Here is a 26636-nt window from a genome sequence, read left to right as displayed (position 1 = left end):
CAGCCCGGCTCCTCCCGTGGCGCGGGGCTGTCTGCTCCCAGCCTGGGAGCCGTGTCCCGGTGTCAGGAATGTGGGACGGAGCCACCGCGGCTGCCGGCTGGGAGCAGCGCCGTCCCGGCAGCGTGCGCAGCCGCCTGCCTGGAGGCAGCCCAAGTGTCTCTGGTCAGGGCATGGCTCATCCAGAAGCCATCCAAGGGAGACTGAGGGAGATAAAACACTAATAAACTGTCCTGAAGTGTCCCTGCTATCTGCCGCTCCCGGGAGAGCCTGTGAAAACCAGGCGATTTCTGCTTGGCGAGCACGACTGCCAACATGTGGCTCACGCAACCAAAAAACCTAATGGAAATGTCATTTATTTACGTGTCACTTAAGCTTATGCTGCTGTGTTTAGCCTGGCTGCACCTTGATAAATGGCCTCATCGCTCTTCTGCTTAACCCCAGCGAGCAGGAACTGTGTGTGGGGCTCTCGGTTAAGTTATTCCGAGTTTAGGCCCTGTCGCTAGAGGAAGCGTTTGCAGAGCCGGACTCAGCACGTCGCCCCAGCAGATGCTGCTGCTCCCTTTGTTGCCCTTAACCATTTCTTTCATCACAGTAAACAGGTTTGATCTCCAGTTTGAGTAACTTGCTGCTCTGTCTTTTGTAATGCTGCATTAGCAGGCTTTGAAGAGATATATATTTTCTGCCAACGTAAACAGTTTCTTGAATGTAACCGAAATGAGTCTTTGCTTGCTTTAGTTTGCTGTGAACATTATGAAGGCTATAAAATAATCATGAGCCGATGGCCTCATCAGAATCTCCTGCAGACTGTTGCAAGGCTTCCATGGCAAGGACTAAATCAGGGTCTCCTGAGCAGTTTTTCTCTATTCCTTTTTCTGTGTTATTCTGTGTTTTTCTGTGCTTCTTGGAAGCTGGTGTTCACAGTGATATTCCCTTGCTCTCCGTGACGTTATGGGCGACCTGGGAGGACGTGTGTGAAGTGCCCGTGCATGTCCAGGTGTGCTGTGCTTTTCCCAAAGAGTTTGGCTTCTCCTGCAGTGCTTGTCCAGGGGCCAGCACATTGCTGCAGGCTGCTGGGATTCAGATCCCTCCTCCCACTGTCCCTGGCCAAGGTCACTCAGTGATCAGGAGAAACCTGGCTGGTAGGTCCCAACACGCAGAGGTGAAACCGCAGCCCCACCGGAGGCCGCAGAATCTCCTGTGGACTCTGTGGGCGCTGACTCAGCCCATCACTTTCCTTAGAGCCATCTAAGGCCCAGGTTGCAAATGGAGTCGACTCTAGAACGCTCTGAAGAGGCAGTGCAGGTATCTGGTCTCCTGTGCACTCACCGAATAAAAGGTGAGTACTGTATTTTAGAAAAAAAAATAAAGCAGGAACAAGCGAAGTCATCGAGACCCAAGTCAAGGCTAGGGGAAGAGGGTGAGAAAGGAAATCCTCCCTGCTGAGCTCCTGTTTTCTGGTGACTGCCATTCAAATCTGCCCCAGCCAAAGAGCCTGGAAACAAGACCTGCAGGTCTGGGAGGGGAGCCCGCCCACGAGCTGCACCAGGGGTTTGCAACCCCTCTGCAGCCAGCGAGGCGCTGCTGCTGCCTCGCGAGCCTGGGGAGCCCTCGGGCAAAATATATCTCAGGGTCAAGGCGGCAGAGCCACACGGAGCGCGCGGCCGGCCTGGGAGCACAGGGATGGCTCCGGAGCGCAGGGATGGCTCCGGAGCGCACGGCCGGCTCGCGGTGCGTGGGCTGGTCTGAGGAGCAGCCCGAGCTATGGGCTCTGCTCCATGCTGTGCAGGTACCTGGAGGGCATCCCAGAAGAGCAGGTGGAGGAGCCAGCGCTCTTGAAAACCCCCTCTGCTCGCTGAGTGCTTCCAGTCGAGCTGGCAGAGCCCAAATGGGGATATGTGAAGGTTTTCAAACTTCCCATTGAAGCCCCTGCCCCCAAGATGGGATAGGGAGGCAACAAGTTCCCTGCGAGCCTGGGTGAGGGCGCAGCAGCCAGGAGGCATGTGGGGGGATTTGTGCCAATGCCGAGAGGGGCAGGAAGGATTCCCACATCCTGCAGCAGAGGAGGCAGATCAGAAACACGGAGCCTTTCGGAGCTTTTGCAGCAGTTGAGGCAAAAATGCCAAGTTTGAGGCACATATACTGGGCGAGATGGGGCTTGGGGGCTGGTTGCCTGCGTGGCATGGGCCCCGTGCCCTCCTCCTCCCTGGTGCCCGATGGGATTTCACACCCTCGCGCTTGTAAAACCTGGATTGAAAAAACAGTGTCTTAAAAGGCTTAGGTGGGATTAAGACACACAAACCTCTTACACACAGAACTAATACTAAGGAAGCATTTAATACTTTTAAAATTACTGGTATGGATGTATTAGCACGAGGGAGTTATCCCAGGGCTCTCCACCTCAGTGGGGGCACTTAAAGGGGTAAAACGCAGGTTGGTTTTTTTGGCTTCCACCAGCACTTGGGTGTTTGATGCCTCTTGGATTTTCACAGCCCGGCATCCCGCCCTTCCCCAGGCCTGTGCGGAACAGCAGGGATGTGAATCCAGAGGCTGGGAAAAGCGGGCGGCCTCAACGCAGCCGCGCTCTGCCGTGGGAGGCTGCCCCCAGCCCAGCCTTCCCCACTGAGCAAGTAAGGGAGAAGGATTCCCGTATTTCTCCTCTTCACAGAAACTAGTTGCAGGAATTACGGGGATTTCCAGCGCTGCCCCACTTGAGTGTCACGTAATGGACCCAAAGGATGGGTTGTGTTGCAGAACGCCATGTGCGTTGCTGTGTGGGCAAGGGGAAAGCAGCCCTGCTTCCCGCCCCACAGGCCGGGTGGGCCCCTCTCCGGGGCCAGGGCACAAGCATAGGGGCTCGGGGGCTCTGGAGCAGCAGCTCCAGATCAGCCCCTTCTTTCCCAGCGCACGCGGGCAGCCCGGCGGAGCGGAGGAGCTGACACGATGAATTTTGATCCGGAGAAGGAAGTCTGACATAACCAGTAGTTACGTTTTTTCTTATTCCCTGCTAGTTTGCCTAAAGGCAGCTCTTAAATAATTCCTGTTTTTCACCTCCTGAGAAATAATATATTTGCTTCTGAATTAATTAGGGAGCATCTAAAAAACCCTCGAGAGGCTTTGAAGGCTGCTGCTTGACGCACGCAGCGGGCCTCATTCCTGGGGCGGCTAGTGGGAGTTTCGCTCCTAACTTTGCTGGGAACGGGAAGCCGCGTTTCGGGTGCGCAGCTGCTGCTCCCGGGGGATATTCCTGCAGTGTCCCATGCCTGGCACTGAGGAGCTTGTCCTTTCCTATGGCTGGAGCATTAGTGGTGTAATTCAATAGAGTATTTTGAGGTTGGCTGTGAGAGACTGGCTACTATGGGACTTGCTAACTTAAATCAGCAGCAATAAAGTTAAAAATATTTTAGCTTTTTGTTAAACTGGAAGATGGAAACAAATTGAGATTGGACTCGTCCATCTGAAAATAGAAAAAAAAAACAGAAAACAACTGTGCATTCACCATATTGAAAATGACTGTACGAGCTTGTCTACAGGTGGATGTAATCCCTTCCACGTGAGCAGCTCCTGTGGCTTGAAGAACTAGCTGCATTTCCAGGCTCCTGAGTTTTCCTGGGGTTGGGTTTATGGCCGAGTTGGACTCCCAGTGCTCCGCATCCCTTTGTTCCTGCATTCCTGCCTTTACCTGTTGCCAGTGGCAATATCCCCAACACAAGTCAGGACAAGGATTAGATCAAAAGACGAATGAGGAACCAAAGATGGCCCTGAGTGAGATGGGGAGCCCAGATTAGGAGATCTAAACATCTGTGTGTCTTTTGGGGTAGGTTCGCCCGCAGCGGGCACCGCGCTGAGGGGTGCCCGGGAGAGCCCCCGCTGCCTTCATGCTGTGAAATCCGCTCTGCTTCCGAGCTGGAATTTTGCAGGATAACTGTGGAGAAGAGACTCGTCTGGGGCTTGTCCATTCTGCAGGGCTTCCTGCTGTGCTGATACACACTCGTAGAGCACAAATAGCTTCTAAGATGGAGCAGCTGGTTGCTCGTGTTCCTGGCATCGGCTGGTCCTCTGTGTCAACCTGCCCAGGAGGGTGTCAAAGTCAACGTGTTCCCTGCTGAATCCCCGGGCCGGGAAGGATGTTCTTGAGGGCCAATCCAGGGACTTGCAGATTTATTTACAGTTTGGTGATCACCTGCAGCAAAGTATCTCCTCTCTAGCCGTGCCTTGGCCATGGTTCCGTGTTATGACTTCGTGAGGCTGCTTATGTTGTTGTCAACAAAAGAAATAGAGGAGCAGGCTGCAATCCCAGCCCCGCTGAGATCAACGGCAGAACTCCCATGGGCTTCACTGGACCAGGATGGTGCTTTATGGGAGGAGCCCACGTTTTATTGCCACCTGGATCTCTGCTTGTTCAGCTCCTTTCCTTAAAACACATTCAGCCTGAGGCAGCCCACTGGCTTCAGAGAGCAAGGCACCCTGCCTGTGCTGCCGAATCACTCCTAAATCTGCAGGTCAGTCAGGTCTGACACTTCCTGATCTGTCCTCAGGTCCCTGCTTCCCTTCTGATGCTTGGAAATTATTGTGAGGAAATTATTTTTCTCTGTAGTACCTGAATTGCTCCGTGTAGCGTGAGGTAGAGGAAGCAGAAAGGAAAAGAGACTTTCCCGTGGCCGTGGTGCTGGGCCATCCATTCAGTGAGGTCTTCTGCACCAACAAATCACACATGGAAGAATCACCGTGCACAGAAGTGGCTGCATCCCTGCCCTCCCTCCACGCGTCCTTCTTCACCCTCCACATGTTGGGAAGCCCTGGACAGACCATACGAAGGCCCAAAGATGCTCGCCCTGCTCCTGGCCCACAGGATGGAGAAGCACACGGATTTCGAAACGGTGATTCCAGCAATGAATCTCCCTCTTTCTGTATTTGTCCCGTCTCATCTCCAGGACGATTATTTCTTTCTCTGTGGAAAGGCCAAGTTGCGTTGTGCTCTGCCCTTTGGGAAGGGACTCCTGCGCACAGCCCATCTGGAGCTTGGCTATCACAGAGGACTATATTTGGAAGGGCGGGAAAGCAACCCGAGAAGCACATGGAGCAAAAGCTGTGAACATCAGCAGTTTACTCTGAGTAAACAGTTTCACTTCTCTAGTTGTTGTGTTTGCCAGCCTTGTAAACAGGAGCTCACAGCAGTGACCTATGGCCAAACCGATAAAACTGTGGCCCTAAACCTAAGCCTGTTTCTTTGTGGGTTTAATTATAAACTGTCAATAGGTTCATGTCAACCGTTCTGTTCCATCCTGCTGGGATCCACCATTAATGTCAAGTTGTCTCTGTGGGGGCTTTGCTGAGAGCAAAGTCACCAACCTTGCTTCCTTCTCCTGCAGGGATTTATGAAAGAAGAGCTCAGTTGCCTGGATGTGGGAATATTCCACATCACTCCCAGACCGTCCTGTGCATTTTGGAGAAGAGGCTCTTGTTGTCTGTCCTTTCCCCTGGGAGCAGGAGGCAGACAGTGGTGCCCGCTGTCCCCTGCCCTGTTTAAGGGGCTGCCTCTTCACAGCAGTCACAGTGCAGCCTTGGCTCCCAGCATCTGCTTTCCCTGCAGAACTGTGGCCATAACTGTGGACGTTCCCACCTCACCGCTCATCCCTCCCAGCACCTCGGAGTCATAAATCACAATGCAGTGCAAATGAAGTCATGCTAACGGCATGATCTCCCTGCTCAAGGTGAATCCTGATACCTGACGTATGAGAAGACCAGGCACATGCTAAGAATTTCTTGCTAATTTAGGTTGCCAATTCATCAAAAACATCCTCCCAAACACGCACAGGATGTATTAAGTTATGGTGTAGTAAGCGATCAGCTTGTCACACTGACATTTCAGCTCCTTGCCAAAACGTCCTGGGCCTCATTATCTCCCTCGAGAAACCAGATCTCTTAGTGTCACACTGCAATAAATTTGTGTAACTGGAAACCTCTCCCCAGGAACACAAACCCATGAGGACAACTGAGCCTTGCTGTCCTCTGAAGACGGATATAAATATCTGCTGGACTAAGACCATCTCTTCCCTGTTTCAGGTCCAGTGAAGTCTTCAGACCTTTACTTGCTCTTTGCGCCTTTCTCCAGGAGCATTTTGGCACTTTGGGTGCTGTGAATGGGCTTAACTTTAGAGGCTCTCAGATGAGGTGTTTTAATGGCGAGCGTGTTACTTTGTGGTGTTATCTGCCCACGTAGGCCCGTCCTCCTTAGGAAAGCTTTGAAGAGCAATTGCGGTGGGTCCAACAAATGCAAACCTTGCCGAGCAGCAGGGGAGCTAGTAGCTGCAGGGGGATCCAAATCTGCTTCTAAAGAATCCAGTCTGGCTCAGCATGACCAGCACTTGTTTCCTTGCAGAGTCCTTCCAGTGTGTCCCAACACTGAGGGGCTGCTCCCAGCTGCTTTCCCCCCCCATAAATGTGCCGTTTGCACAGGGCAGCGGCAACCTAGCAGCACAAACAGGGAGAAGATTCCCGGGATAGTGTGTCCCGTGCGCTCGCTCCCAGGAGGGAGCAGTTTTCCCGCTGATTTCTCCGGGTGTTTCTCATGTGCCCGGGCTGTGCTCACCCTGAGCCTGCCCACAGGTTGGGGCAAGTCTGCAGATGTGTCGGTGCATGGGATGGACCCTGACTCACAGGGAAAGCACGTGTGGAAAACAGTGCCATTCTCCTACAAACGCTTGCTGTTCTTTACCTCATGCTTCCTTTTTTTTTTTTTTTTTTTTTTTTTTTTTCCCATTTTAAATAAATAAGGAGGTTAGCAAGAAAAGCTAATGCCAAAAGGAAGCGGTGCAGGTGAGCCTAGCAGATTTTCAACCTGTATTTGTGAAACCCTTCCCAGAGGAGTCAGCTGGGTTGCAGAAGGAGTAGGTGCAGAGCAAAGTGCCCGTCTTGCTGCATCTCCGCTGCTCTGCTGGCTCCTCCACAGTTAGGAAACAGCACGGGAGCATCTGCTCCTAAATCACGTGGCTCTGTTCCAGAGCAAAGAATGCCTCCGTTCTCATGTGGTTTTATTCTGGGCAGCAACTTGTGGCACGGGACATTAAACATCTCGCCCGACGCAGGCAGCTCCGTGCTGCCTCAAGCCGAGGTCTCAGCTGCAGGATTTGCTCCCTGCCCTGTTGGGACAACAGTGCGGGTGTCACCCCCTCCGCGGGCTCTTGCGCCATCCCCAGTTTATATTTGCTCTGGCCTTAGTTAGCGGCTCTGTGTGGAGCAGAGGTTATGAGGCTGCAGCCGCCCCTCGGCACGGCGGGAGCAGAGGCCTCTCCTGCAAAACCCGGGATGGGCAGGCAGGATGCAGAGCGCCCGTTGCCGCTCCGAGCTCGGGAGCACGCCGGTGCTTTCACCGGGGCTTCGGTTACAGCCATTTTTCCAAGCTCCAGTTCCTCAAATCCTGCCCTTCCGTGAGCGCTCAGTGCTGCCCAAGGTGAACTCGCAAGCCCTGCAGCTTGAGGCCAACCGAGGAGCTTTCAAAGGAAGAAGGGCAAGAGAGGAAACCCCAAATGACTTGTCTTGGCAATCTGATGGTTTGTAAGGCAAACTTGTGATTTTGCGGCCCGGTTCAGGGCTGCTTCGTGCTCAGTGTTGGCAACGTGGTGTTTATTTTCCGTGCTTGGATTTCTGCATGGCTTTCTGCGCATTGCAAAAAATGCAGTGTTTTGCTTGATTTTTTAAAAAGAAGCAGATCCCTCTGTTGGACACTCTCCAAGCCAAACTGTAACATACAATAAAAATTCTATAGTGCGCTGTAGCAGACTACAAAAGGCTGAGATGTTTCTTCAGTGGTACAGAAACCAGGCACATTACAGAGGCAGAGAATTACAAGGTATATTGCTTGCATTTATGGCTGAGGGAAAAAGAAAAAAAGCTATGTAATGCATGCGTATCATGCATATTGAAATTACAGAACAAAATTTAATTAGGTCTTTATAAATAAAATCCAACAGAGGCTGATTTATGATAGATGCATTTCCAGGCCTCTGACAGGATGGCGGCCTCGACTCTGCAAACCAGTCATTTGCCGGCGTTGGGCCTGTAATTCCGGGCCCGGCAGAGCCCGGTGTCGGAGCTGCGAGGAGAGGCAAGGACAGCCAAGGAGAAGTGAAGGAAAAGTTCTTAAAAGCGGGAGTGACAGAGTCCTGGGACAGGCTGCCCAGGAGGCTGTGGGGTCTCCTCCTCTGGAGGTCTTCAAACCCACCTGGATGCCGCCCTGTGCCCCGTGCTCTGGGTGTCCCTGTGTGTGCGGATTAGATCATCTCTAGAGGTCCCTTCCAATCTTCACCATTCTATGGATCTATGATGGTCTTTGGAGGCTCCGTCTCGATGCCCCCTCCCTTGAGGGAATGCTCCTTGCTGCGTGTGCAAAAATCCTGTGATTATTACCCAAATACTGAGCAAGAGGGAGAAGTGCCTGGAAGTGCTCGTGGAGGAAGGAGGATGGAGCGGAGCAGGGCTCAGGACTGGAGCGGGAGGCGATCGAGCCTGGTGTTAACGGTGGCTCTGCGATGCCTTGGCCAGCGTAGCCGCTCCTCTTGGGACCCCGATGTGGTGGTGGCCTGAGGCTGAATCTCTCCATGGGGTCTGAGCTCCCCATCCCGTTCTGCCACCTGCTTCCCAGGTGCTGGCTGCGGGATAAATGCATAGGATAGGGATAAATGCATAGCCCTGGCACAGGGATAAATGCAGCACTGCTGCATTCCCAGGAACAAGGGACAAATGTCCCGGGAGCATCTGCCAGCTTTTCACCTGGATCCAGTGGGACAAGTGGGCTGGAGGCAGCCCTCACCTTGCAGCTCCTGCGCCCCTCCGGGCTGGCACAGCCCCTGGCTCTTCTCCTTGGCATTCAAGCTAAGCCGTTTTCACAGTCCCCCTGCATCCCAGTTATTAACGACACACCTGGTGCCAAATAGGATCTAATCCAGTCCCAGCCTGCGCTTAACAAGGTCATTAAAGTCATTTGCAACCTTGTCGAAACCAAGCAGGGTTTTGTGTGACATATTGGGCACAGGTATTTGAAGTAGTCTGTAATCTTCCTTCTAGGATTAAATCATATGTAAACAGTCCCCTTTTATCAGCCCTGTTGCATGGTAATTTATTTGTTGGTCTAATTTTAGAAACGTGTCGGTAGTTCAGTATTATTTGGAACAGGTTCTGCAGGAGCTGCTGCTGGAGCAGGGGAAGGAGCCCTCGGATGCTGCGGAAGCCCCTGCGTGTGATGGATGCTCACGGATTTTAGAAGAAGGATGCGTGAAGAAGAGGAAGGAGTAGACGTGGAGCTCTGCAGGATCAAGGCCCGGCGTCGTGTTCTTTTGGCAGTGCTGTCCGACGTTGAAGTACATTTTTTGCAACTGCAAGTATTGCAGCTCTTTTTACTGCGTTGTGCAATTAGGCTTTTAGGACAGAGCTGTAACCGCTGAACATTTTTCTGAGCGTTGCTTTATCATGGAAGAGATAAACAGTGTTTTCCCTCTAACCAGATGGAGATATAACTGTGAAATCGCAGTCCCTGAGGTGTAGAAAGTGCTGATGAAAGTCAGAGTTTCAGGGCCCTTCCATGCAGTTTGACTTATAATCCTTTATTATTCTCATTTATTTTATGGACAACCAAAGGTGGGAGTTGTCTTTTTAAAGAAAAATATTAGATTCATTGTACATTGGAAATCTGAAAATTATACAATGGAAACCTGAAAAATATTCCCCTATAAAATCTGAAGATGTGCAGGATACGAAAGCATTTCCCTTTGCACAAAGGCATTTCAGGATGACTTTGGACGATACCTGGCTATTGTTTTATTGCTCCAGCTGAAGTAGGTTAGAAGAGAAACGGACCTGGGAATGGTTAAGCAGCGATATTCTGTGAAGTTGAACTCTGCCCAGGAATATTTACGAACTGAGGCTCTCCTCTCACTGCAGCTTCCAAGGTTTTCCAGTGGGAACTTCCCGTGAGAGGACCCGGCTTGATCCCCTGCTCCCAGCTAAGATCTGGCTTCCGACCCGGCCGGTGCCTGCCTTAACTCCTCTTCAATAGGCAAGTCTCACTGTGCCATGGGGGAATTTCACCCATCAGTGCCCATCTTTTGTTTTTCTGTGGAAAATGCATGTTTTCCTATTGGGAAACGCAGCTTGAACTGGTGCCGAGGAAAGCTTACATTTACCCCTGATTTTCTGCCCAATATCTTGCGTGCTGGAAGCATGGTCTTGCCTGGATCAGTATTAACTCATTCTGGCAGCAGAAATTTCCCCTTAAGAGCTCGAGGGGGTGCATGCAAACCTGGCAATGCCTTAATTTGGGAGGAATTGATTTAATCCCAGGTACTGCAGCATTGACCACAACTGACTTGTGCTCTTGGCCATACTCATCCCATACCTTTACAGAGGCAATGGGAACAGAAACATTTCCCCCCCTTTTTGGAAGTTCAGCCAGCTAAAAAGACTTTATGTCGCCTGCCTTGAATGCCTGTATTTGGGGATGATTGGAGTTTAAAACTCTTGTTAAGGAGCATTCGGAAATCATACCCTGGTTGTTGGGTTCGAATGGTTGAGCAATCCGGACCCCAGGCAGGAAAGGTGAATGCGAAACCAGTAACACGGCTCTATTGCCTGTGAAATCCTTCAAGGAACAGGTGTAATTGGGGCCGTAAACATTTGGGAGGCATTTTACTACCAGCTGCAATCCCTGCAAAGGGATCAAAGCAAAGACGGAGATGGAGGAGCGAGAGCCTGGCGTGCGGCAGCAAGCGGAGCGCAGGGCCGAGCGGGAACCCGCTGCTCCTGAGCTTATCCAGCACTGTTTCCCCTGGGATGGAGGGTCTGTGACTGCCAGAGACAGGGCAGGGGCTTGTGGAATGGCCCTTGTCCAGCTCCCTGCATTAATCCTGCTTTGTCATTGGGGTGTCTTTGGGGTGATGCGCATGTGAGCCCCGCTCGTGTTGCGAAGGGTGGGAAAGTCCTGGAGCACAACCTTGCAGCTGCTGCACCGGATAGCAGCCCTAACTTGGAGCAGCTCTGTGTGGAGGGAAGCACCCAGGAAACGGGTGGAAAACCTCGTGTTTCCACATACCCTGTCACGGAGAGCACAGACCTTTTCCCTTTAGGGGATGCACAAGAAATGCTGGAGATGTCGAGGGGCAGGAGCAGCTGTGGGGAAACACGGTCAGGGCTGGCTCCGCATGGCCCTTCCAAGGCCTCTCTACTGGACCATCTTTTCCCACCGCCACCAAGGAAACAGGTCTCCGTGGCCATTTCCAAGAGGGAAAATGAGGAGCTGTCGCGGCCAACGTGGAGGAAGTGCTCTCGAGTGATGAGGAAGCTGGGCTGGTAAATGCGCCGGTTGAGGGCCAGGAAGAAAAGGGGAAGTTGCGGAGATGCTAAAGGGAATATTGTTTGCAGAAATGGGGAATATTTTTTAGTTCGAGCAGGATTTCAGCAGAGTTCCCAAGCCTCGTGTCCCACTAAGGAGCGGGAGGCACAAGGCTCCTCTTGTGAGATGCAAAGTTACCCAGGAGACAGACTGAGCCACTGAGAAATTCTGCACTTTTTTGAAAAAGAGATTTATATATAAATGTGTTACGGGAAAAAATACCTCTGCTCATACAAATGTTAATTATTCTGTCTTACTTTGTTTGCTATCTTTCTTTCTTTATTGTTTTCAAAGATTTAAAGGAATTTAATTAAAAAGACAGTTTAACTACCCTCCTCTTTCCACATAACAAGCCCTAAAATAAAATGAAGTGGGATAGCGGAGAGCCTGCTTTATAGCCCCTATTTAGAAGCAAACACAAAGGCAAATGAGATCATGTATTAGGCAAGATTGTTGCAGTGAGGATGGCCCGTGCTCCTGCCAGCGCGGAGCAACCGCTGAGCCCTGGCCTGCAGAGTCCCAGTCGCTTCTCCTCATCCCTATGGGGAAGGCTGAATCCAGAGAGGCCACGGATGTCCAGGGTCTTCCAGGGAACCCAGAGGAGGCCCCATTGTCGACCTGGTCTGTCCTTGCTTTACTGCCTGGGGATAAGTGGTTGAACAGGTCCAAGATCTGCCCATGGCGGTGCCTGGTTCTTCCCCATAATGTCCTCAGCCCACCTAGTGCTCCAGCGCAGCTTCCTAGGCTGGATCCATCTCCCCCAAGGAACTGCTCGGCTCCTGCTTGCACCTTCCCGCGTCCTTAGCTTTTTCGCTCTTGCTGCAGCAGTTTCTACCTTGCACCCCACAGCTCCTTGGTCCTCTGCTGTCCCTCCAGGTGCCGGCGGAAGAGCCAGCGTGTCAGATGTCCCTCAGCTTCTTCCCAGCGAGAAGGTCTCCACCTAAATCAACAAGAGCTCCTGGACTCCCAGCCATGGCCGTGGGGTATTTTTAGAAGCCCATCCATCAGCGGTGACGGTTCAAGTTCAGGCAAGTCAAACAGAGCGCGCGCGGTCGCACAGAAGCCCTGTGTGCAGCAGGAGGGCTGGAGAGCCCGCGCGCTCCTCCAGCGCTGCCAAGATCCGCCCGCCACCAGAGCCGCGCTCTTTTTACAGCCATATCTCTGGGCTGGGGAAGCAGAAACAGCCTGGGGAGTGTAAAGCACACGCGTTTTTAATCGAAGCGATAAAAGACAGTTTGTGCTTCCACAGAAGCCGTCGTTCAAGGTGTGGGAATTATTTTCCCAAGCTGAGCACAGCCCCATGGGGAGGAATCATTGCTCTGACCCCTTGGCAGGTGGGGAAACTGAGGCATGCGGGTGGTTAGAGTGGTGCTGGGGACCACCTGAAGGACCTAGGGGGGCTCCTCAAATTGCTGTTCAGGGACAGCAGACACTTGCACCTCTGGCATTGCCCATTGCACGCTGATTAGCTAACACAACTGTGATGAGCTCGAGCAGCTTCAGCACACAAGTGGCACTGACTGAGGGATGGACTTTTGGTGGCTCTGCTATGACAAGGACATGTTTGAAGCCCTGGTAAATGCTTCCTTGAAGAGCAGGAGTCAGGGTTTACTAGAACTGAGAGCAGGGAGGAGCTGATTCTTGCTGGAGCCTCCAGCTGCTATTCTAGCATGCTGGAATAAAATAAAATAATAATAATGAATCACCTCTCTCCATGAAAAACGCAGAGGGTCGGCAGTTCTGGGAAGCAGGCACAGCCCGGGCTCAGGCAAGACCTAAAACCAGATACTGGTAAGTCAGTGGCCAGATTAGCAAATGTCAACAGGGACTTCCAGTACCCTTTTCTGTCCATCTCAAACGTGTGCCTAATATTTTCCTGAGTCATTAGGCAGTGAGGGAAGAGCCCGTGTGTCCTGCCCTGTCTGCCTCTCTGCTTCCTCCTGCCCTGCTCTGGTAAGTGCCAGGCTGCTGCTGCACAGCTCCTTGCTGGAGCCTTTGCACAGCTGCACAAAATGCAGTGCATGATCCGAGCCTCAGCTTGGGCTTAGCTCCTGCGCTGGGTGCCAGCTGGAGGGGCCTGCTGAGTTTTTGCTGATGCATCAGAAATATATTTTTAGGAGGGTTTCTCTATAATTATCACATTATAGCTCCTCTGGAGTGCTCAGAGTATAGTAAACAATTCTTATACTTGTTAGAGGTCATGAATGCAGAAAAGCATTCCTCTGTGTGAGGTCTGCTGTTAAATAATAACTCGGCATTTCGTGGCATGGGGGGGCAAATGCCCTCGGAGGGACGTGCTGACATTGTTCAAGCCAGTGATCCAGGTCCTGTAGCTCAAACCGCTTTCCCAAAGTCTCGTAGCAGGAACGATGGAGGTGCTGACGGCGGCTGCCGCCCGGCACCCTCGCTGCGTCACCGGGATGATCCCGTGTTGTGGTCATGCTTGGACACCATCCTGATCCACCTTGATGTTCGCCCAGTGTGTGCCTGAGTCTCATGGCACTGAAGAACTGCGGTGATGCAGCGGTGACTAAAATGAGGTTCAGAAATGGGCGAGTGAATGATGGCAGGAGCCCAGGAGCCTTGTTTCAAGGCCAAAGAAGAAACCAAGAAATCTGATAAAGCTGCGAAAGCCGGGGTGGAGCAGCAATGCTGGCCTGGGCGGGAGACATCTCTCAGTGCCTCCCTGTGGGTAGGGAAACTTCTCCTTTAGCATGTGGTGAAAAGAAAGCAGCGACTGGGCAAAACCAGGGCAAGTGTGGCTGGCCCATCTGGCCTGAGCAGCGCGAGAGGCGACAGCAGCGTCGCAGTTGTCCTGGGAGCCGTTTGCTAGAGAGAAGAGGGAGGTGAAATATTCCACGTTGCTGCAAGCAACAGCTCGCAGGGTCTGGGGGGCTCTGGTAGATGCCACTAAAGCATGAGCAGACTGCAAGGGGTGGGAGAGGGCAGTCCCACCTCGCAGCAGCAAGGCCAAGGAGGGTTTCTTGATGTCTGCAAGGAGCTGCAGCGCTGTGGGACCTGCTTTTGCACGAGAAGCTCTGGGCAAGCTGGGGAGGAACTGAAAGCACCCAGTGCATGGAGCTGAGCTAGGACCTTGAGGTCAAGCCCGGCCAGGTTGGACGGCTGTGTCACCCGGTCGGTGTTGGCAGCCTGGCTGGCTCTGGTGCTGCTGGGGCGGCTGGATGGGGGCAGCTCCGCTCCTGGCCCGCGCTGTGAGGGGATGATGGAGCCGACGGTCCCCTCGCTCAACCCCCTTGCTTTTCTTGGTTTGCGTTGCAGGCTCCGTGTTGTTTTAATGTAGTTGCTAGTATTTAATGTGCTTTTATTGCTTACTCTCATAACAGAGCCCGAGCAGCAAACGCCAAGGCAAACAAGCCATGCCAAGAAGCCAAACATTCCCCTCCGAGCAGCAAAGCGGATGCCTCTTGCCCCAGCTTGAGCTCAGAAGGACACGCCAAGAGCTACAAAGGTGCCATCAACGAAGAGCTGATTTGGAGCCAGCAGGAGTGACTGTGGCTGTCACCCCATCCCCTCACTGCAGCCCTCACTTGTGTGTCACCTTCTTCAGCAGCAGCTGATCTGTCTTCAACCCCATCCTCTGCTGGAGGCTGCGATGGATCCAGCCGTGCTGGAGAGTGCACGGACCTTCAGTATGGTGGCAGTCGGCAAGGCTGGCCACAGGTTACAGGAACACGACGGAGAAATCCCAGCTCTGGATTGACCCCGGTGTCCAGTGCTCTCCCTGTGAGTACGTGGCAGTGACCAACACTTAATGCTTTCTAAAGAAATAAGAAATTTCTAAAGAAATAAGAAAATTTCTTATTTCTAAAGAAATAAGAAATAAGAAATAAGAAATAAGAAATAAGAAATAAGAAATAAGAAATAAGGCTGCCACGTAGCCTTCTGTGGCAGAGTGTGCGATTGCCCCAGGCCCGGCTGGGGAAGCCTGGCCCTCCTGGGGACGGCTGCACGAGTTCCCAAGGGTGATGCACTCCCAGGCTCACTCAGAGCAGTGCTCCGGGCTCGGAGCAAGCGCCGCGGAGCAACCTCGGCAGTGGCCATGGGCAGCAGGTAGGGTTGTTCTGCAGGCACTTGAGATGAAGCAAAACCCCAAGGATGCTCCTAGCTTGCATTACCCCTTGCTGGCATAGGTGGCTAAATCCAAGAAAGAAGTTTACTTACTCCATGCAACAGTCTATTTCTGAATATATCATAACAGCACTCTGGCAAGCTCAACGGTCCATAAAAATGCACACTCTGCTTATACCATTTAATTGTTTTAGCCTTCAATAAATCATCTGTTACAGCCTGATGTACGTTTTAAAGCATTTATTGCTAATGGATTTTCACAATGTGGTTTAAGGGATGTTGTTATTAATGAAAGTAACTGCGCTGAGTAGTAATTTGATAAAGATGAAAGAGGCATTTATGAATTCCACTTCTCTTTCAACTGTTGCTAGGAATTTCCATTGTTTCAGAATATATTGCATTTAATCTTGATTTCTTTTTGTTAAGACTAGACTAGTACAATCTGATTCTATAAAGAAAATAATGGAGTTGGATTAGCTGGGCAGTGCTTAATGGTGGTGAAAACCCAATTCTTCTCAGCTGTAACAGTGAAAATTCCCTTTGCTGGAAGAGAAGGCAGAATATCCCCAGTATCCCATCCTAATATCCTCACTGCCAGCATATTAAAGTAAAAGGAGTCTGGGAATGGGGTAGAAATTTTTATTTTCTTTTAAGATGATTAGTAGATCTTTATAATGATGGAAATGGGAAATATACAAAATAATTTCTCCTTTCTAGAGAGCAATTTTTTGCTAATGTGCTGTACAGTATGTTGGGAGTGCATCAGCCAGCTGTCACAGGGCTGAGCAAGGGCAGATGTGGGGAGAAAGAATTGTGTGAAAAAGAAAAATCAGAAAAGTTGTTCTTTTTAGAGAGGAGAGCTTTTCTTTATTAGGATCCAATGTGTGCAAAGACTGACGTCTTTAGCACAGGAGACAGGTATAATCACAGGAAAGAATCTGTTTGCACAACTCGGAGAGCATTTTCTTGAAAAATAAGAGAAGAAAAGCTAAATTGCACCCGTGTGCAGGAATAGAAAGGACGAGGCAGGTCTCGGCCAGGTGCCCTGATCCTGCCTCGCTCTGTCACCACCTGATGCTGGGCACGTGCTGCTCTCCTCTGCAGCTCCTTTACCTGCCACCTTCTGCATGGTTTCCTTGTGAGCCATTTTCAAGGGCAGGGACTTTCATTCCTTGTGTCCGTACTGCAAATAGCGTGTCCAGATGCCCTGGTAATGGCCTTGAAGCTAATTGCTCGCCTCTCAGCTCCTTCTCTTGCAAAGCTGTCCAGCCCTGTGGATAGACAGCTAAGGAGTTTGTATATAAAGCAGCAGTATGTGTCTGCCTCCACTCTGAAGTATAAATCAAGGGTAACTTCAATGAAATTCAATGGGAATAAAATGAGTATGTGTTATAGAGGAGCTAGGACATTTTGTACAGAATATACAAGCACTATTTACAGAAAAAAGGTTTCTAAATCAAGACAAGAAAATGGTGTGATATCTTGGCTGCCTGCACCTTGCACCAGACTTCTCCCTTGGGTGACCATATTACATTATAACTGTTCAGTTTTTCTGGACTAATTTCCTTGCACAGTAGGCTATAAATAATCATTATTGGTATTGCAAGGAGGCTGTGAGCTCCTGACCAACCATCACCGAATTCTTAATTTGTCAGTTACTGATACAATGCATCTGGTTTCCTAATTGCTATTAATGATGTTTTATATGCAAAGTAAAAAATACAAAATTGCCTATTCTTTTTCTTCCTAGATTCACGGACTAATCGGAGGACCTGTAGCTGTCTCTGTGTTTCTAAAGCCTGGGTCTGGACTAAGTTGCTATTCACAGGTAAGCGTTTTGTTAATACCATTTAGCAAGGTAAGACCCTCGCCCCAGATCTTCTCCAAAGACAATACCAGGATGTTTCCAGTGTCCCGTGGGGAGCATCTCATTACCACAGGGAGGCTCTCAGCAATGCAAATGCGGTTTTATCCTTCTCAAAGTGCCCCTTGCCAAAGGCAGCCGAGCATCCAGAAGCACTTACTCCATTAGGAGCAAGGCACCATTAACACAGTGTGGACTCACTAAGCGCGCACGCCACGCACCGCCTGTCCAGAGCTTCCTATTTCCATCGTGTCCAAGGGTTGCTACACCCATTCCTGGCGCCGAGTCCTGCCCTCACCAATATCCAGGGCCGACAGCTCTGATTTTGTGCAAGTCAGCAGAGTTTCAAAGGCAAAGAGTGGATGTAGGAGTCAGGCCTGTGGCCAGTCCTGCTGCTTTCGGTGACGGCGGATGGGGCTGGGGTTGCTCTTAGATGATGGCCGTGGAGCCAGAGCAGGTGAGGGGTGAAGTGTTCTCTTCCTGATCCGGGTACACCATGTGGCTGAGATTGCCAAGGAGTTGCAAACTCAATACCAGGTCGTGTCTAGCTTCCCAGAGCTCCCTTGGTAATTACAGCTGGCAAGACTCTATAGAAGTCTTTATTCAGATAAAAATGTGCCCCCTGGACTTTTGTTACTTAGTACAGAGGCAAAACAAGCCTCGGCCATCCAGCCTGTGGCACGTTTGACTGGTGCTACGTGCTTCTGAGGCTGCTCTGCTCCCTTTTTCGTTAGAAAGCAGTTTTGTGGCCAACAGGCGACAGACTCTTCTAGCACTCGACCCTGTTGGTTGGTCCCTGTGGGCTTTAACTGGATGCTGTTCCTTTAATGTGGAGTTGTGTTTTTCTTTCAATGCCAAAAATAAATGCTAGTGAAGGAATAAACAGACGTGAAAGGAAGCCTCGGACACTTGGAAGACAAGACTGCTTTGTGTCTCCCAAAGCAATGAGCCTGCTCACAAGGAGGTTACTCTTCTAGAAAAACACATGAGCCCTGTGCCAGTGCCAAGGTCAGTAGGTGCCCAGCGGAGCAGGGGCACGTGGGGCTGGCATGGCCTGCGAGAGGGGCACCGTGTCCTGCCATCCAAAACCTCTTAGAGAGAGAGTAGAGAGGGGAGAAATTTGCTCTTCCATTTCGTCTCTTCCAGGTGGTTCTGAACATGCTCCCATTGACGCTGGGGGAGCAATAGCTTCCCCAGGATCGAGATGTTTGAGTGACAGTTTCCAGAAGTTTCTTGAGGGCAGCATCCTCTCTTCTAGAGCTTTCCAATACCAGTTGCAGCTCGGCCTCCTCTGCCTGCCTTGTGCAAAGCTCGTGGATGCACTTTTCTCTCTTCAGGAGCTGGAATTCAAGGTAAAAACCCAATTCAGATGCTCTGTTTGCAGGTGGCCTCCATGGACCGCTGCAGTGAATTCAGTGTGGTTGAGCATGCTGGAGTTCTCCCTCACTACTTCATTAAGTCTTCATGCAGTGGAGTAGCGTTTAAACCCTTTAGGCTCTGGGTGTCTCAGCTGTCTGTGGAACAAAGATGCTTGTATTATCTCATTCCCTTAATGCTGTCTTTTGATGATGGGAGTCACACACAGAAGGCGATGGGAGATCGTCCCTAGAGCAGTGAGCTGTGAGTCAGCCAGAGCCTCTGAAGACTCTGGTTTAGAAGCAGTAACTTTTAAATGTGCCTCATTAGGACTGAATCTCCAGCACTATCTGTAATCACACACCAAGGCGTCCTCATCTCCAAAAGGGCAAATATTGAGAAATCAAGAGAACTAATTAGTGGAATGAGCTGTGCTGAGGAGCTGAATGGGATGGAAACCAGGGTTCCCAAACTAGGTGAAACAAACAGGAGGATGAACCTTGCCAGGAACGACTCCAAAGCTAGGAGAGGGAGAGACCCAGCTCCAAACACATGTGGGGAGTTCACCAGGACAGGGCTGACCAGCAAGAGGTGCTTCAGGAGTGGGAATTTTCATACAACCCAAGTGGAAACCAGCTCTCTAGAGGGGAACCATGGTGAGGAGCAATCATCTGCTTTGCTCTTTGATGGAGACCCCCAACTACTGCCCAGGGCAAACCAAGGGGTTCACCGAGCAAGTCCCACACAGTGGACGGTTCGGTGTGATTCTGGACCAGCCCAGTGATTCTGGACCTGCTTTTGGAGTTGTCCTGTCGTCTGGACCACAAAGGCAGCACCAGAGAAGTGCTGGAGAGCGAGGCGAGCGGCAGGTTTGCTTCAGCCATCCTGCTTCCATTTGCCCAGCTCAGCAAATGTAGAGGTAGAAGGAGAAATGTCAAAAGTCAAATTGCTTTAGACTTTGAAAAGGAAATTAAAACCAATGGCAGAAGGTTTCAGCTAGATAAACATAAAAAAAAAAGAGGAGGAGAAATGTGGTTGGTCAATATATAGTGTGAAGCACAGGGGTGGAGAGTGACAATAGTCTGCACAGGGCTTAAAACCGAGTTAAAAATACACTACCTACATTTTCAGTAGAGCAGAGGCAGGATGTTTAGTGAGAACATACATAAGGGAAGGGAAATTATTGCATAGAATACGGCAGGAAAGGCTCAGAGAAGCCAACGCACTCAGATCAAGGTGCACTGGCAGGTTTCCATCTCCAGCTTTGGAAAGAACTGGCACATTAAGGAGGTTCAGCTTAACCTGATATTTTTCTTTGATGACTGATTTTTTTTTTTTTTTCTGGTGATTTACTCCAGCCAGCCTCGAGCAAAGAATCTGATATTGGACCACATGGGAAATCACCAGTTGAAGTTAAGAAGAGGGGGATTAGTGCAGCTGGAGCTGCTAACGGGGAGAGGACACGGAGCCCTGCGGAACTGGGAAACTCCAGGCAGTAAGTGCAGCTCCTCCAGGGTCGGGCTGGAGATCAGGTGTACGTGTTTCACTGATAACTTGGGAGGAATGTCGGAAAGCAATGGGCTGAGGACACTGTTAGTACATGGCAGGGCCAGAGTGTCAATCAGCAATAAACTAACGTCAGGATTAGCCTGAAACAGAAGATACAGAGTCTAAAGACAGGCACTTGGAAATTAATAACCAGCATATCCCATTTCTCAGGAGGGCTATGGGGGAGAAAAAATGATCCTCAGGGACTTGCTCACTCCTAGGGATAACTGGGAGCCTCCACTGTGATACAGGAGGGCAAAGGCAGGTCCAGGAGCAACAGGTTCCCTGTGTCGGAGGCAGATGGACAGGTAGGGAGCAGGGCACAGAGGGCGAGCAGAGGGTGCAGAACAAGAACAGACTAGAAGAGCTTCATTTGTTTGGTTCCTCAAAACAAAGGCAAGAGGAGATAGGATTGTTTTCAGTAAATACATCTGATAGGTGAAGATCAGAGGAAAAAGAGAAGCATTTAAATTACGATGCTGGCACAAGAACAACTGCCATTAAGGCTGGAAATGTAAAATGAAGTGCTGGAGCTGCCTGCCAGAAAGGGAGATATGATGTAATTGACTGAAATAGTGGGGGACTGGCTCTGCCACGGAGACTCCTGGCTTCCTGGCTCGTGGGTAGGGAGCTGGGAATTGCAAGGAATAGCCCTGCATATCCCCACCGAGGCTTGCCCAGCGATGGAGCAGAGCTGGAGCCAGTGCAGGCTGCAAACACAGGCTGCTATAGACATAGCCCCCCCAGAACATATTGCTGTGGGTTGGAGCCTTGGTCTTCACCAGCTTTCACATGCCAAGCCTGAGTCCACTGGGCGAGACAACATGGCCAGACCATTGGGTTTGAAAATGGAAATGAAACTGAGAGGCTGATACCAAAGCTTTTATTTCAGCAGCTGAAACAAGGTCTTCTCTTCTTCCTCCCTCTCCCTTTATGGGAACTGGCAAACTCAGCTCTTCAATGGTACGAGCTCATCTCGGCCTTGCCTATAAATAGATAAATGAGATTCCTCCTGTCCAGTGAGTAATTCTGACATCCTCCGGGTGCCTCGCAGAGAGCTGAGTCACAGGCATGCTGCACTCCAGTCCCTGCATTACTTACATGGTCTCAAAGGAAATTTTAACACATCCAATGAATCATCGGGGATTGGATCATGTTTAAAGTTATTCCATTGGCATTTCCCTTCTATTGTAGCAAGTCTGCCAACACCTAAAACTTTAGCTAATCTGGCCTCAAAGTGCATTGAGAAAATAGCATGTTGACATACACGGCCACTAATAAAAATAATAAAAAGTCCTTTTAAATCTCAGTCAATAAACAAGTCACCCGTAGCTGATGCCTTTAGCACTTTGGACCTGCTAATTTTGTCAGGCTGCTCCCTTGTTTCAGAGCTGCTTCTTTAAAGAATTCAAAGATTGAAATGTTTTAATATTCAGCATTTACCACCCCCCAAACCCCCCTCCCCCCCAGCAACTTAATCTACTCCAGGTTTCCGGCCAAATTGTTATTTGCACTGAGCTGAGGCTGCAGCCCCATGCTCAGTCTCTCACAGACACACACACACACACATTCCTTCTCTTACCCATGATAAAAATAAAATGCCTGCAAAGCAGAGGCCAAACCAGAGCCGCGGGAAGCGCAGGACACAGGACAGCAACACCTTTCACTCCATCCCAAAGCAGGAGCCCCTTGACGGGACATTTCCACTTGTCACCCTGCCTTCCATCCTGGATGGCCCCGTGGGCTTGGAGCAGCTCGGAGGCAGCGCCGCATTCACAAGCAGAGGATGGCTTGCTCCCTCGGCAGACATCTGGAAGAGTGGAAAATCCTCCAGCAGAATTTGGGAGCTGTGAAACAAATACAAAAAATGTTTCTCGCTCTGGCTTGCCTTGCCGTATCTTAGTGCTGGTTGGGACATTTCGGGCTTCTCCATTTCAACAAGCAGGGCACGCTAGCATTTGCTGCTCGGGGGTGATTTCATGTTCTTAGGCCTGAAACCTGACATGTTCTTTTGATAGTCCTAGCAAATCTGTGTCTTATTTAAATAACATTTTTTTTTTCTAGTACTTTTCCAGCAGGCAGTTCTGCCGCCTGTGCGGAGGCTGTTAACAGGCGTTTGTACAACACATTCCTGCACGGGCTGCAGCGCTCCCGCGATCCGGCCTCGCCGCCGCATTGATCAGCCCGGCACAGCCGGGGCTGCCAGTTTCTTGCCAGCTCTTACTATACATGACTAGTAGGGGGGAAAAAAAAAAACAGTTTTGGCTCTGTCAGCTGAATTGGATATAATTCAGCTACCTGTTGACAAATGATGATTTGTTTAACAGCATCCACTGTAATATTTTTATGGCTGATAGTTTTCACCCTACTGCGCCGCTGGGGAGGGGGGAAAAAAAAAAAAAAAAAAAAAAAAAGGCATAAAAAGGCATTCCCCAAAGTTCCCCACTTGTGGCCTGCTCAGGTTTCTCTTTGCTCCAGAACAGGACTGTCCTGTTGTGCCTTGTCCTGTTGCTGCCGATGCTGGAATAGGTGTCCCAAAGGGGCCGGTGCTGGAGCAGGGCCTCAAGAGGACGGAGAAGCTCCAAAATAGCTGGTTTTGTGGCCTCCACGGAGCTGGGCTTGGTGGGGAGCAGGAGCGAGCGCCGCTGTCTCGGCCCCTGCCTGCGCGGCAGCCGTCAGCGCTGGCGCACGTTGGTTTATGGCTCCTAATATGCACTGCACGCTTCAGAAATAGGGGCTCATAATTCAAGCCTCATGGCATAGCTGACATGCAACATAAAGGAGAGGAAAAGCTGACCCAACAATTTGTGCTCCGGTCTTCAGGATCTCTTGGCCAAACTGTACTCCATGGGCCTCTCTTAGGAAGCGGAGTCTGCAGGACACGGCGCGTCCTCGGTGCACAGAAAATGTCCATTAATCATCAGGGTGCCTCGGTCCGCAGCTATTTTAATCACCGTTGAAATACACATGCAGCTCCCACTCCTAAAAATGGTATTTGACTCTGCTGCACATGGTTGCCTTTGGCTGCCTGTCCCCAGTCAAGTGCAACCCAGACTACCTGTCAGCGCAAACGCAGGGCTCGGCACTTGTGTCTCCTCTGCCAGGGAGCACCGCATCGGGCTGCCAGGGTCCCTGTCTCTGCCACCAGCCTGGCTGGGCTGGCACTGGCGAGGGTGGCATCGCTGTTCACAGCTCTGCTCGTGGCCCAGGCCGGCCTGTGTCCTGCAGCGCTGGAAATTCGTCATCGCACCCAGCTGTGGCCGCTTGCTCTCCACGGCCTGATGGAGTGGTTAAAAATGCCTTTCGGCTAATCTGCCCCCAATTAGGGGAGGTCAGGCTGGCGCAGAAGTCAGTGACTCATCAGAAGCGGCTGAGCTGGGAGTAGAGTTGTGACCAGCAGGCTGTAGGAACTGATGCTCTTCATTTTCCCTTTAAAAAAAAAAATCTGTACTTCACACAAACGGCTTCCTGAAGCTGCTGGTGCTCTTACCCTGCTGCTCAGAGAAGGAGCTCTGTTTTGTTGGGGGGCAAGGAGGGTGTAATTTAATTTAATTCTATTTTATTCTTTTTTTTCCCTTTAAGCAGCACAAAGTGGGTGCCAGGATGGGCTCTGGCTCTTGCAGAGGTTGGCCAGCCTGCCCCCTTCCTACCAACTCTCGCAGATGCTCCCTCATTTAAACACAGCCAATTCCAGCCCAATTAAAAAGACAAAACACAACAACAACGTGCTAAGACTAAAGGAATCTTGACAGCCTGGATTTCACCAGCCTTCCAGTAAATTAAATGCTTAAACTGCAAAGAAAGTTAAGTTTGCCTTAATAGCCGTATTTCCTCCGTGAAGCAGCTATTCATCAGGAATGGCAGCAAAGTACCAAAGGGCTCCAGTGAAAGAAAGCGACAAATTCGCCTGCAAAAATGTATTTCCTGTCCTGGTTTCATTCCGATCATGTGGCTGCTGTACCATTTCTGTTTGATTGAATGGGCCACATGAAATTGCTCTGGACAGGAGCTGTGCACGGAAAGCAGCTGCTAATGTTACAGGGCAGTGGAGAAAGGGTCCCCTGGCCCGTGGCCTCACGGCAGCCGGGACCCCGGCGCTTGACAGACATTAATAGAATTGCTTGGGCTTGAAGAACAATTTGGGTTTCTTTTTTCCTTTCCCCCATGGGGGATCTCACCCTGAGCTGCTTCTAGTTGAGGCTTTGCGGGCTGCTGTAGCACCATGATCAAGCCATGAGCAATGCACAGGGTGGCTCGGATGTTGACCAGCCTCTGTGGGCTGTTTTCCAGGGAAAGGGGTGTATTTGTGTGTGCGTGTGTGTGTGTGCACACCAGGGCATTTTGTTTAGTGGGTTTTGTCTGTTACTGGGGGGGAGGGGGTCTATTTTAGTGTATGCACTGGCATATAATGGAGAAAACAGCTCAAAGGACACAGAGGTGATGCCAAAGTACAGCAGAAGCTGCTGCCACCAAGTTAGACTCCTGAGAAAAAGAGAAAAAAAAAACCTTAGTGCCCCTACGGACTTTACAAAATGCCATTATTTCAGGTATTTCTGTATTTTTCCCAGCCAGGTTGGAGGTGCTAAATGACACCGGCCTTTCAGAAAAGTGACCTAGAAGGGCAGCTCCATAGACAAGCTGGTCGACCTATAGCATAGCAGGACACAGTCCTGGGCATGCAGACAGTGTCCTGGGTGTTTATACCAGCTGAAATCCCATTGCCCACGAGGAGAAGCTCCATTCGCTGGGGATCCCACCGAAGTCGAATTCCAGAGGTGGACACCTCCTCCTTAGGATGGAGGCAATGCTGGGGAGGTTCACTGCAGCAGCACCGCGCTACGCTCTTTATTTTAACATATAAACATCCAGAGGAAGATGCAGATACTAAAGATAAAAATTGTAACACAGAAACACTTGGAAAAAAATAAAAAAGTTACAAGACCCCATTGCAGATCTTCCTGTTTTCAGCACAAACACTCCACTTGGGCAGGTTTTGGTCCCATAGCAGTCAAGGTGATTGTGTCCAGCCGGCTGGGCAGAAATCCAAACCAAAACAGATCAAACTAACTCCATCCACACCTTTGCCAAGGAAACCATTCAACCCTTCCCATCTTGTTTCAGCATAAAGTGGAGACCAGGGAAGCCACTAGATGAGGAGATGCTTGCGGAGAGGAGCAGAAGGTCGAGGACTTCCTAGGACGAGGCAAGCTCCGAAGTCAGAGGAAGCAAAAGCAGAAGTCCTGGAGCAGCAGCCCCGCGAGCAGCGCAGTGCTGAGTCCTCCCGTCGCGACGGCAGCGCTCGGCCGAGCCCTGGACACGGCTGCAGTGGGCGCCTTCCTTCATCCCGCTGGGTAAGGAGACCACGAGGGCCCCTCTCGCTCGGCCCCTCTGCTCACAGCGCCCCGGGCGAGGACGGATTTTAGGGACTGTCCTGCAGCTACCGCAGGGCGACTCCAGGCGCGTGCTCAGTCCTGGCAGCCGCGCTGCTTTTGGGTTCAGACTGTACCTGAACCGGCGCAGTCTGGGGGTTCACTGGACACTACTCCTTGCAAAGAGTTAAAGTTTAAGAAAAGCAGCTGAAGTGCTCCTGGGAATACCGAGCACAAACCCAAGAAAACATAGGTAAAAACAATGGGTGAAGCACAGCGAAAAAAATACATGCATTTCTGATTGACTGGCAGAATGGAAAGGTAAGGCAGAATTGATTGCTAAATATATCGGTTAATTGATAAATATCCCAGCAAGTTTAACAAAGTCTTTTCAAGAAGGTAACAGCAAACCAGGCAGCAAGGGGCTGCTTAGGGCCCAGATTAGCCGGGATCTCTTCACCCCTAGGGAGTTTCTGACATTGCTGTTGCAGAGTGCAACAAAAATGTGAACGCAATATACAGCAGCTCTCAGAAAAATGCAAATACAGTGTTACAACACACAAAGGTGGAAATTAATAGAAATTTGGGGTTCTGTTTAACAAGTGACAGCTGCATGTGCAATTACTGCATCGTTGCCTGAGCTGAGGCACGAGAGCAGAAACGATGCGCGGAGATGGGGGACCAGAGTGAGCCGGGAGCCGCAGGGACCCCGGGCAGCTCAGAGAGGAAGGAAAAGAAGGGATTAGGTGGCGGCCAGGATTTACAGAGTAATGGATGACATTAAGGCTAAAAAACGCCATCACTTACACTAAAGTGAAAAGAACATGTTTAATATAAGCCAGCACACATTGCTGTCATGGGATTTGAAGAAAGCGATTGCTAAAGCTAACGTGGTTGCATGGAGTGCCCCAAGCAGGAACATGGGCAGGATTAGGCCCTGTGCCTGCAAGACAACATTTGTGAGAGCAAAACTCTGGAAAACAATTCAGTGGGGCTGCTCGGGAGCAGAGAGCACCCAGCCCTGCCT

The 26636-nt window shown here is 50.7% G+C and overlaps 2 long non-coding RNA genes across 2 annotated transcripts; both read left to right on the top strand.

Annotated features, from left to right (window-relative positions):
* The first annotated feature begins 1121 nt into the window (after positions 1-1121).
* On the top strand, positions 1122-9189 carry LOC112953795. Its single transcript, XR_003250619.1, has 3 exons — positions 1122-1139; positions 1240-1336; positions 9172-9189. It is a non-coding gene; the product is annotated as an uncharacterized LOC112953795 (long non-coding RNA).
* A 5734-nt stretch (positions 9190-14923) lies between these two features.
* On the top strand, positions 14924-18666 carry LOC112953630. The gene is made up of 3 exons (XR_003250589.1): positions 14924-15127; positions 17223-17300; positions 18483-18666. It is a non-coding gene; the product is annotated as an uncharacterized LOC112953630 (long non-coding RNA).
* Positions 18667-26636: the final 7970 nt, after the last annotated feature.

Source organism: Nothoprocta perdicaria, unplaced genomic scaffold (genome assembly GCF_003342845.1).
Source record: "Nothoprocta perdicaria isolate Ctin4 unplaced genomic scaffold, notPer1 scaffold_46, whole genome shotgun sequence".
In the NCBI taxonomy this organism is placed as follows: domain Eukaryota; kingdom Metazoa; phylum Chordata; class Aves; order Tinamiformes; family Tinamidae; genus Nothoprocta; species Nothoprocta perdicaria.
Note: the sequence above shows the minus strand (reverse complement) of the source record. Positions and strands in the feature narration are given on the sequence as shown.